We start from the raw sequence: 9,652 nt of genomic DNA on the forward strand, positions 1-9,652 counted from the left end.
CCTAATTGCTTCTCCATGTAAAACAATTGATTAAATTGCAAAGGCTTAAATTCAATGTAAAACTTACTTTAAAAAAGTGTATGTAAAAATGATGCACTGTATTTTGTTTTTTTTAGTAAATCCAGCGTATAATTTTTTTCATATTATTTTTATCAGTGTACTTAGTTTGTTTAAAACGGTCATATTTGTTATTAAAAATCATTAATATATGCTACGTAATAATAGCAAAAGAACTTATTTATTTTTCACTAAAATAGGAAAGTTTCTTCATGCCACAGTCATAATTTTGGCTAAATGCAGAATATGCGTGCCTATTCTACTTTTTGTAAAAAGCAAAAAGGATTAAGTGAAAATAATAAATCGATACTTGATAAATGGGTGACTTGTTCATTATTGTAATATAAAGAAATGCATTACATTTTTTTAAAACAAAGCCCGCCTTTTAATCTTTCTGACTAGAGCTGTGCGCCAGGCAAATTCCAAACGAGCAGGGCCGGGTTTCCCAAAAGCATCGCTAAGTAGATCGTAAAAACAATCTTAAAATTCATCTTAGAATTATGGGCCGTTTCCCAAAAGCTTTGTAGCTTAAGTATCACTCGAAAATCATCGTAGATCTACGAGTGCTCTGGAGTAATCGTTAATTTATAAGTGCATGTAAGACAGCAGTGTTACAAGGTCACCTGCAGGACAACCAGCAAATTGCACTCCTGCAATAACGATAATGTAATGTTTTCAATGTAGGCTATATTTATTTATTGGGTTTTTTTTCTTTGTTTATTTGTTTAAATTACTTTAATATAATATATTTAAAATTCAAACGAGAAATGAAATTTAAATGACTAAACATAAATTAATTAAGAAGGAAAACGTATTTGGTACAATTTTGGTAAAAGTTGGTACTAGCAAATTGATAAATGGTTCCTACCAATTGCTGCTATAATTCATCTAGGCTACAGTAAAAAAATACTTTTTTGAAGGGTATGGCATCTGATTAAAGAAACCAAATAAATATTTACGGTACAATGCAATAATCCTTAATAATAAATAAACATAGATAATAAACAACAAATAAAAAGAATAATCTAAACTATATTATAAAATGCAGAAGGCATTGCGCAGTGGGACGAGTCCTAACTAAATATGAAAAAAGAATATTTCATGATGCACAAATTATTAAAACATTTAATAAGTCATTGAAAAATAATTAATAATATTTTAAAAAATATTAGTGCACATCGGCTGAAGATCATTAGCCTAAACAAGCTTCTGCTACAATTACGAGTCATTCAGTAAGTGACATTTCAGCACTTGACAAAGGGATAGCGACTCGTTAGTAGCACTTAAAACCCAGCTGCGAGCGATCGTTTTACCTTGTAGAAAGCGCTCTTGAGTGCTAAGTTCAATCGTTATAGGAAAACCCAGCCCAGGACCATTTCCGACAATAAAATGCTCTGCAAAGTTAACTAAAACAACTGCAAAATTTACCTGTAGCCTACAACGGACTCGAAAGCTACAGAGAGTAATAGCTTTGAGCTGTTAAAAGCAGAACAGACCTTAAAGGAAGGATTGTAAATGGTGGATATAATATTAACATGTAATTTGCAGTCCGGATTAGGGTGGAATGGCACAGGCAGACTGCCGGTCTAAAAACCGAGACCGTTTTGACTTCATTCCGTACACGCTGACAGGCAGCTGCTTCTATAAACGGCTTGTGCTTTGTCTCCATGCTCAGTCTGGAAACAGTTAAATGTTTCTAATAACAGCGCGATTTGTAAGTGCATTCCGGTCACGGTATGTATATCAAATGCATATGGTCAAATAGTTCAATTAGTGCTGCTGTCAAATAAGGCTCATGTTTTTGATAATTACGGCAAGTTACATCCAATATTATCGTTGCACCCGCTTGCTTTATTTTAGCTGCGTCACCTTAGCAGCTCCACTCCATCCAGCTGGCTCGCTGACGCTCGGCAAATGTTCGTTGAAGAGACACTGATGTTTTAAGGATAAAACCGCTTCATGCAGTGTTTTTAACGATTTAATGACCTCGGCTGAATTGTCAGGCACTGATAATAACTTAAACGAGGGGTTGTTCTAGTTCACGTTAATGCTACATATTTGCCATGCTATACATAAATGCTTTAATATCATTAATATAATATCGATAACGCGGTCTGGCCGCCTTTCAGCGCTGTAACACCGGCAACGGTAAATGGCAGTGAGCCCAGCTTTTATTTTGAAAAGAGCTTATTGAGGGGGCGTGGCATTACTTTGAAGCAATACCCCTGATTGGCTGACTACACGCGTGGATCGTAGTGACAAACTCTGCGGAAAGATAGTGCCAAAAAGATCTGTAGACTTGTGCAGAAGGATTCGTGAATGCCCTGTGATTTGCAAACACAGATTCAACACTTGCATGCTGAACTTTGCACAGAATGTGTAAGAATGTCTTTTTACAATGGTTGGAAAATACAAGTTAGACTGTGTTTGTTTGCAAATTGTGAGGAGGGCATTTGTAGATTTTTTTAATGGAAAACAGCGAAACAGTTGTGCCAAAATTCTGAAAACAAATGCAACACAATCTACAAACAAATAATGACCCTCATGCGCAGACAAATCACTTTGCATTCATTTAAATTCTGTTTGTCAAGTACAAGTCGATGATTTCTATTTGTGAATCATAAAGAGTTGGTTTGCGGATTTTAAATCTATTTGTAAATCGCATTTTATATTTGTATGTCATGAAGAGTCTGTTCGTGGATTTTTATATATTTGTAGATCTCGTTTTACATTTGCGGATTATGAGAAGTTTGTTTGCAGATTTGGAACCTATTTGCAGATTTGTTTCGTGTTTACAAATTGTAGTCTCTTCATTTTCAACGATTATGGCATTATTTTGTCACCAAAGCGAAACAATAGTGTCAGAATTCTGAAAACAAATGTGACACAATCTACAAATAGAAAATGATATTCATCTGCAAAGAAGTCACTTTACATTCATTCAAATTCTGGTTTTCAAGTACAAGTCACTGATTTCTTTTTGTAAATCATGTTTTATATTTGTGGATCACAAAGACGATTCGTAGATCTTGTTTTACATTTGCGGATCACGAGGACTGTGTTTGTGGATTTTTAATCTATTTGTAGATTGCGTTTTGTGTTTACAAGTTATAATATCTATTTGTGATTTTTACTCTGTCCATTTTCAATAATATTGGCATCAAATTAGCCCCATACATTTCTTCAACCTTTGTTCCATCCATGCAGGCATTTCGGATACATATAAAATATACCAAAGTTTAGACACCATTAAAACATTTAAAATTAAAACCTTCCCTTTCAAATTTAAAGTACTTAGTTTCCAAAATTGTAACCTCCTCTCTATATCTGTTACCATTTGTTGCCACATTTCCTCTCTTACTTTCTTCTCATTCTTCCCCATTAAAACACCTAAAATCCTCATTTTTTCAACTTCTTTAAAATCAAAGCAATCTTTTAAATCCTTGGCTTTACCAAATCTCATATATGTTGTTTTATCCTCATTTATTTTGCTTCCAGACCCTCTACAATATTTTCCTACAACCTTCATAACTTCTTTGATACTTTCTTGTCCTTTTACAATTAACGTTGTGTCATCAGCATATTGAAAAACTTTTCCATCTGCTTTATTCCCTTCAATTTCTATGCCTATGATTTTCTTATTTTGTCTTATGGCTAGTCCTAAAGGTTCTGATACCAGCGAGTATAATAATGCTGAGAGCGGACAACCCTGTCTAATTGATCTTGTAATTTTAAAACAGTCTGTTAAAAAACCATTACATTTTATTTTTGTTAAAGGTGCAGTGTGTAAATTTTAGCGGCATTTAGTGGTAAGATTGCAAATTGCAACCAACGGCTTAGTTCACTGCTCACCCCTCGCTTTTGAAACACATAGAGAAGCTACGGTAGCCGCCACTGGACAAACATGTCATTGTCTGAGACAACTTAGTAAAAAAATTGTCCGTTAAGGGCTTCTGTAGAAAAATGGCGGCACAAAATGGCGACTTCCATGTAAGGGGACCCTCGGTGTATGTAGATAAAAAGGTCTCGTTCTAAGGTAATAAAAGCATAACGGTTCATTATGAAAGGTCTTTATACACCCCTGATAATATAGTTATGTATATTATATTGCATTTCTGTCAAGAGATCCTTCAAAAAAATTACACACTGCACCTTTAATGCACCCTTATATAAAATCTTAATCCATTTAATAAAATTTTCTCCAAAACCAAAACTCTTTAAAATTCCAAATAAATACCCATGCTCCACTCTATCAAAAGCTTTTTCAAAGTCCAAACTGATTATATATCCCTCTTCATTTTTTTCTTTCATGCACCATATAGTGTCTCTTATACTCATCGTAATATCTGCAATATCTCTCCCTTTAACTGCATATGCTTGATTCGTTGTAATTATACTTGGCATTATTTCCTTTAACCTGTTGGCTAAAACTTTCGCTAAAATCTTCAAATCCGTATTCAGCATCGTGATTGGTCTATAGTTTTTTAAATCTACTTTTTCTCCTTTCTTTTTATATATCAGCTTCATTAAACCCATCCTTGTTCTTTCATTTATTTCTCCTTTTTCAAAAATCTCTTTAAAAACCTCATTTAAAATCTTTGTTAAAACTCCTTTAAAACACACATAAAATTCTGTTCCCAAACCATCTATTCCAGGACTTTTATTTTTATTCAATTGATTTATTGCTATTTCAATCTCTTCCTCTCTGATCACTTGGTCACATTCCTTTTTATTTTCCTCACTTACTGTTGTTTTTATCATATTTAAAAGTTTGTTCATTTTCTCCTCTTCCACGCTCCTTGCACTAAATAAATCCTCATAAAAAAATCTTAATTTCTCCTAAAATCTTTTCATTTCCTTTTACAATTCCTCCATTTGAACCCCTTATTTCTTTTATTGTTTCAGCTTTCCCTCTGCTTTTCTACAGACCAAAAAAGAACTTGGTACATTTTTCTCCCTCCACCACATATTTTGCTTTACTTCTTAGCATCGCCCCCTCATATTTCTTTTCTTCTATTTCTTTTAATTTTTCTTCAATTTCCCTAATCTTTTGTATGTCCTTATTCTCTTTGTTTAATTCCATTTCTAAACTTAATTTCATTTCTTTTTCTTTGTATTTTGTACATTGTTGTATTAAACTACAATATTTAATTGAATATTTTTTAATTAAAAATTTAACATTTTCCCACCATATCCTCTTATCCTCTTTATACATTCCATTTTCCTTTTCTTTTTCTATAATTTCCTTAACCTTTGACACATAGTGCTCATCCTTTAAAATTTGTGTATTTAAAATCCAAACTCCTGGTCCTCTTTGCATTTTACTCCAGTCCAACTTAAAAAATAAAAACTTATGATCACTAAAACTTGTTTCCTCATACTTCATATTTTCTATAAAATTCTCCACATTTCTTGTACATAAAACAAAATCAATTCTGGTTTGGCATACAAACTGCCCCACTATTTGTCTTCTTGAAAATTCCTTTTTCCTTGCATTTCTTTCCCTCCACACATCTATCATATTATTTTCACCCATTAAAATTTTTAATTCTTTTCTTCCCATATCATTTTTAAAAACCATTCCTTCTGCCATATCTTGTTTACTGAACACAGTATTAAAATCCCCCATCATTATTACCTCTTTATGTTTCCTTACAATATTTCTTAAAATGTTAAAAAACTCTTTCTTTTCCTTCTCCTCCACAGGTGCATGTTCATTCACTAAAATCAAGTTTTTTCCTTCATAATTGATCTCAATCACCATACATTTCCCAATGTTATCCTTATACACAATTTTACTCACTTTAAACACATCATCCTTCAATAAAAAAGCCACACCTCTTCCCAGCCTTCCATCACCATTATTATATAAAATTTTCCATCCCATCTCTTTTCATACTCAATCATCCCATTTTCTTTCCAATTCGTTTCTTGTAAAGCAATAATATCTTCCCTTTTACAACCCCAAAACAGAAAAAGTTGGGACACTGTAGAAATTGTGAGTAAAAAAGGAATGGAATAATTTACAAATCTCATAAACTTATATTTTATTCACAGTAGAATATAGATAACATATCAAATGTTGGAGGTACGATATTTTGAAATGTCATGCCAAATATTGACTCATTTTGGATTTCATGAGAGCTACACATTTCAAAAAAAGTTGGGACAGGTAGCAATAAGAGGCCAGAAAAGTTAAATGTACATATAAGGAATAGTTGAAGGACCAATTTGCAACTTATTAGGTCAATTGGCAACATGATTGGGTATAAAAAGAGCCTCTCCGAGTGTCAGTGTCTCTCAGAAGTCAAGATGGGCAGAGAATCACCAATTCCCCTAATGCTGCAGTGAAAAATAGTTTTCTGAGTTTCTCAGAGAAAAATTGCAAAGAGATTGAAGTTATCATCATCTACAGTGCATAATATCATCCAAAGATTAAAAGAATCTGGAACAATCTCTGTGCGTAAGGGTCAAGGCCGGAAAACCATACTGGATGCCCGTGATCTTCGAGCCCTTAGACGGCACTGCATCACATACAGGAATGCTACTGTAATGGAAATCATAACATGGGCTCAGGAATACTTCCAGAAAACATTTTCAGTGAACACAATCCACCGTGTCATTCGCTGTTGCCAGCTAAAACTCTATAGGTCAAAAAAGAAGCCATATCTAAACATGATCCAGAAGCAAAGGCGTTTTCCCTGGGCAAGGATAATTTGAAATGGACTTTGGCAAAGTGAAAAAATGTTCTGTGGTCAAAAGAATCAAAATTTGAAGTTATTTTTGGAAAACTGAGATGTCATTTCATCCGGACTAAAGAGGACAAGGACATCCCAAGTTGTTATTAGTGCTCAGTTCAGAAACCTGCATCTCTGATGGTATGGGGTTGCATGAGTCCGTGTGGCATGGGCAGCTTACACATCTGGAAAGGCACCATCAATGCTGAAAGGTTTATCCAAGTTTTAGAGCAACATATGCTCCCATTCCGACGTCGTCTCTTTCAGGGAAGACCTTGACTTTTCCAACATGACATTGCCAGACCACATACTGCATCAATTACAACATCATGGCTGCGTAGAAGAAGGGTCCGGGTACTGAAATGGCCAGCCTGCAGTCCAGATCTTTCAGCCATAGAAAACATTTGGTGCATCATAAAGAGGAAGATGCGACAAAGAAGACCTAAGACAGTTGAGCAACTAGAAGTCTGTATTAGACAAGAATGGGACAACATTTCTATTCCTAAACATTGGTCCTCCTCCAGCTGTTCTTAATATGTAGATTTAACTTTTCTGGCCTCTTATTGCTACCTGTCCCAACTTTTTTTGGAATGTGTTGCAAAATGAGCCAATATTTGGCATGACATTTCAAAGTGTCTCACTTTCAACATTTGATTTGTTATCTATATTCTATTGTGAATAAAATTTAAGGTTATGAGATTTGTAAATTATTCCATTCCTTTTATACTCACAATTTCTACAGTGTCCCAACTTTTTCTGTTTTGGGGTTGTACATTTTTCTATTACTTTTCAAATTTCCCCATGTCCATTAGTCCCCTTGCATTAAAAGCAACACAACTTAAAACCATTAAAATAAAGAAAAATAAATACTTAAACATCATTTTCACCACTTTCTCCCTCAAAAGCCCTTAACACATCATATCTTGTTGTAAATTTTTTTCTTGCACTTTTCAAGTTCGGTTTTACCTTCATTGCTCTTCTTCTTATTTGTCTTTTCTCCTTGCCATCTTTGTCCATGTTATCCATCTTTATTCCTTCTTCACTATCAGTGTCTTTGTTTTGATCTGTCATTTCTTGTCCATCTCTCTCTTCATCATCCAAAGAAATATTGTCCGGTGTCTCCATTTCTGTCCATTGAGTGTCCTGCTCCATTGCTTGTTCACTATTTTCAGCATTCTCATTTTCTCTTTCCCCCTCCTCTTTGTTGTTCATTCTGTCTTCCATTTCTTTTCGCTGGCTTACCTCTTCCTCTTGTTTTTCATCTGTTTGTCCCTTATCTTTATTGTTTCCTTCATGCACCTGTCCTGTCTCCTGTTCTTTCCTTCCTCCTTCCTCTCCCTCCATCCAACATTCACATTTATTTAAAACTACCTGACACTCCGGGCACCTGACAGCATTGCAATCCCTTGCAAAATGTCCCCTTTCCTCACATTTATAGCACAAGAAGTTTGGGCAATCCTTCAGTAGGTGATCCGGGCTCATGCACATCCTACAAGTTTTCACTTGATGGCTGTGCATCACCCGGAAGTACTGTGGCCCTTCTTCGGTCTCCAGCTTTGTGCTATATGGCAAGGATGCCACCTCCTTGGGAAACCTCACTTTTAGGAACCTTGTTCCATCTTCAATATCAGTGCCCGGGTAGCATCGTCTTTTAATTTTACTCATGGGATCAACTCCCCATCTCTCTAATTTTAATAAAATTTCTTCATCTTCCAGGTAGGCGGGCAGGTGCATGAAGGAAACCACATAATCTCTATTTTGCAAACGTTTAATTTCACAGTCCACTCCTTTGATTGTTAGTCCATCCATTAGTTTATCACACAATTCTTCTTTTTCCATTGTTAGTTCAAATTCTTTCCCTTGTCTTGGTCTTAGAGCTAAAATTTTGCCATGTCCACATTTTTCTGTTACAGCCATAATAATGTCCTCAGCTTTCAAATCCATCACATTCTTCACATTTAAAATCACTGTAGCTTCCTTTAGGTATTTTCTTTCAACAAACTTTTGTCTTCCATCTTGGTTCTTTCCGTTCCTTACTCGTAATTGTTTATCCAGTCCAGTATCATTTGCCTTACATATTCCCTTAGCCAGTCCAGTGCCATGTGTGTTCATCCTGCCATATCCATATCTGTTGCCTTTGATCCATCCATTCTTCAAAAAACAAAACCGTGTCGCTGCCTCCCAAACAGCTAAGCTGTTGGGAGGACAAGTAAAAAATAAACCACAAAGAATAAAATAAAAAGACTTATCTTTAAACCAAATAAAACACAAAAACAACACAAAAATTTTGGGTGAACCTTCTTCACCCCTCTGTAGCCAACTCACTTCCTGTGTGCTCTCTAGCGCTCTCAGGGTGGTGTGGCCGTAAGCGAGTGGTGACTCGATTCGAGAGACACTTCAAGACTTATGTGGCAACGCCATGATATCAGTGAACGCTTACAGAAACTACGCATTCATGGGAGAAAATGACATAAATAAATATTTAATTAATTAAATGCTTACAGAACCTGGTATTCCCAGGCGGTCTCCCATCCAAGTACTAACCAGGCCCAACCCTGCTTGGCTTCCGAGATCAGACGAGAGCGGGCGTGCTCAGGGTGGTGTGGCCGTAAGCGAGTGCCGACTCGATTCGAGAGACACTTCAAGACTAATGTGGCAACGCCATGACATCGGTGAACGCTTACAGAAAGGACGCATTCATGGGAAAAAATGACATAAATATATAATTAATTAATTAAATGCTTACAACACCTGGTATTCCCAGGCGGTCTCCCATTCAAGTACTAACCAGTCCCGACCCTGCTTGGCTTCCGAGATCAGACGAGAGCGGGCGTGCTCAGGGTGGTGTGGCCGTAAGC

The 9,652-nt window shown here is 35.7% G+C and overlaps 1 non-coding gene and 1 pseudogene across 1 annotated transcript; both read right to left on the reverse strand.

The window, feature by feature from the left end:
* Positions 1–9,289: 9,289 nt before the first annotated feature.
* On the reverse strand, positions 9,290–9,408 carry LOC135752967 (5S ribosomal RNA). Its single transcript, XR_010533414.1, has one exon. It is a non-coding gene; the product is annotated as a 5S ribosomal RNA (ribosomal RNA).
* A 125-nt stretch (positions 9,409–9,533) lies between these two features.
* Positions 9,534–9,652, reverse strand: LOC135753085 (5S ribosomal RNA; annotated as a pseudogene).

This window comes from Paramisgurnus dabryanus, chromosome 18 (genome assembly GCF_030506205.2).
Source record: "Paramisgurnus dabryanus chromosome 18, PD_genome_1.1, whole genome shotgun sequence".
In the NCBI taxonomy this organism is placed as follows: domain Eukaryota; kingdom Metazoa; phylum Chordata; class Actinopteri; order Cypriniformes; family Cobitidae; genus Paramisgurnus; species Paramisgurnus dabryanus.